Genomic DNA, 3,178 nt, shown 5'->3' with positions numbered 1-3,178 from the left:
GGCCACACCTGCGTATCAGGGTTTAAAAACGATTCTGCCAGAAATTAGTTTATCTGGCAGATAAGCGAGGTCCTCCATTCGGTCCATTTGTTTACTGAAAGGATGCAAAGGAAAAATACTGTATCAGCCTGCAAATGTTTCTTGTGCTAAATAGCAACAGGAATCTCTGCATTTACAGCATGAAGAAACGAGGTTCATCATCCACTGTTGTGGTTTTCATTACTGGTATTGAAATAAAAATGGGATTCAATTTCATCAACGAGATAATGTGATGGGGTAAAGGCGGTTAATCTTTGAATAATTGACAAAAAATACCCACCACACACACACACACCTGCCTTTAGATTCCCGGCAGTAAAAGCCATGAATAATGGATCTTAGTTTCCCCTGGCCCGAGGGAGACGCTTTTAAACATAATTTGTTGCTTTAATTTATTTACACAACCTGGAAACCCTGGCCCTCAGGCTAGGTGCATCACACAGAACTGAACCTCACCGGGAAGGGTACATGCACACACACACACAATTAAAAAGTATAATAATAATAATATTAATAGCTTTATTTGTATAGCACAACACAGGTAAATAAGCACTTTACAACAATAAATATAAAACACATAAACAAGTAAAAATAAAATACAAATGGGCATAACGCAATAAAAACTTTTTTTAAATGTGTCTTAAGAAGTGAGATAAATATAGAAACAGATCCTACAAGCCTGATCAGTGTGTGTGTGTGTATGCATGTGTGTGTGGCAGAGTCATCGTTGAACTCCATGAACTCTCTACTAGACGCCTACAACCAGTGGTGGAATGTAACTAAGTACTTTACTTAAGTACAAATTTGAGGTACTTGTACTTTACTTGAGTATTTACATTTTATGCCACTTTATACTTCTATTTACGCTACATTTGTCTGACAGCTTTTGTTACTAGTTCCTTCTCAGATTACAATGTAGCCTTTTTGTCCAGTGAAAGCCAAGTACCTCCAAATGTGGTGATTTTGGATGTTTATGATAAACTGAAGGATGAAGTTTTCCTTTATGGGTTGAAAGAATTCTCCTACTTCTTAAACTAAATAAACTATTTAACTTCTTCCCCCGCTGCCAACAACACAGCTGTCAGTATTTAGCACTTGTCTCGCTTTATAATATATTATTCATGATTTCCCATCCTTACATGTACACTAAATAACAATTTTACATAAAGGACATATCGTGTAGCCCCACAGATCTCTAGTTATCTTTTGATGTGAGACATCTGCCTTTTGATATCTTCTATCCCACGCGTCCTATAAATCCAAAACAGATTTCAGGATCAGCAGTGCCACCAACCTTTGATCACACTCGCCGCATGATGAGTTTCATCTTGCCACAAGTGCAGAGTGTGTTTACAGACGGTGTTTACAGCACTCTGGTTAGTCACCCATGATCCCGCTGAGTAATAATCATAATCACAATAAGCTGTTTACTCTACATGCATCTTCAGATCCGCATCATTAAACATTCTTGAAGTCGTATTATTAGAAATCAAATGCTAAGCTCAAAAGCCAACATTTGACTGGATTACGAGTTTGCAGGAGCCTGCACACTGGCCAGTCTTACAGTAGCATACTGCTGCTACTGTTTCTACTGTCTCAGCAGGTATTTGGGGGCTTTTCATAACTGGTTGTGGCACAGAAATGGTCCTTTGTGCAATTAATTTTGCACATGCTGTGGCACAAAGCTTACAAAGGCCTACCAAGGCTTTCTAATAGAATGTAAGATGAAAGGAGATGTAACTTAATAAGTGACTTTATTGCTCTAATTGCAATGTGAAGGAGAGATTATGTAAGCTGTGAGTATAGCATCTTATCAAAATGTTTTTCTCAAGGTGCTAGTCTAGTCTGATAGGTGATTGGTACCAACAAAACCAGCGTCAAAGGTCATAAGTCATTTTCCTTACATGAATTGCTATCTGCTTCAGTCATTAAAGGGTCAGTAGGTAACTTTTATAAAAATTACTTTTTGACATATTTGCTGAAACTGTCACATATTCTGACAGTAATACATAAGACAGATAATCTGGTCCTCTGGCTCCTCCTAGTTCACCTTATGCCATTTACAAGAATCCACCACGGCTAAATGAAAAGAACCAATCAGAACCAGAAGTCTCTAATGCAGTGTCCATCACTGCTCGTGCACACGCTGCAGCTTAGCAGGCTAGCTATTTCCCCCAGCTTCCAGTCTTTATTCGAAGCTAAGCTAACCAGCTGCTGGCTGCGGGCTCCAGCTCTACGTTTACCTTACAGATGTGAGGGTGGTATAAAGCTCCTCATCTAACTTTCGGCTTGAAAGTGAATGAGTGCATGTTTCCAAAAATGTCAAAAGATTTCTTTAAAGGAAAGGAACTGTTAGGGAATGCCAAACGTTTGAGGGAGCTTTACGCTGGAGAGGTGACATGAGGAAGCAGAGAGGATCCTATTATCAGGGTGGACAGAACTTAATGGCTACTAATGAGTGCATTCATTCGTATGAGCAAGTGTATGTGTGTGCAAAAAAGGGTTATATATTACCACTTCAACTTTCTATTAAAAACAGCAGAGAATACAAGACTGAATATAATAACCGGACAAAATAAGATAACCTGAACATTACTAAATATAAAATCTATCAATGCATTGACGAGAATCAAAGTAAAGCAATGCTGATAAAATTACAGACAAATTTCACAGTTTCCTTGTTCAAACTAGCTCCTGTGTGAAAGCTCTGATTTAAACTAGTTTATCTGTTTCTGTGGTGTACCATGACATTTGCAAGATTGGCAGTGCTTTGGTAATATCACATAACCAGTATCTTTGTAGTTAATTATAACTTTCCAGCCAACAATCCTTGTGATATATCAATAGTTCCATTTTTAATCTTCTCACAGCTGAATTTAGTGTAGTGGTTTAAACAACCCAGCACAAAACAGCACCGTATTCTCTAAATTCCAGAAATGGAATAATAAAACAGATATTCACAAACAAATTCGATTCAGCTCCTCATACAACTTCTTGTGGCCCGGTGTTTGTCTGTGAAATGAGAAGAATATTAAATTCACTGGTGAGGTTTGTCAACCTGAGAGCGCTTTTCTGTCACCGAGGCACTGAAAGGTAATCTGTTTCTCCATGCTGCTGTCGTGATCAAAGGAATCGCACT

The sequence above is a fragment of the Micropterus dolomieu genome, linkage group LG10 (assembly GCF_021292245.1).
Source record: "Micropterus dolomieu isolate WLL.071019.BEF.003 ecotype Adirondacks linkage group LG10, ASM2129224v1, whole genome shotgun sequence".
NCBI lineage: Eukaryota > Metazoa > Chordata > Actinopteri > Centrarchiformes > Centrarchidae > Micropterus > Micropterus dolomieu.
Note: the sequence above shows the minus strand (reverse complement) of the source record.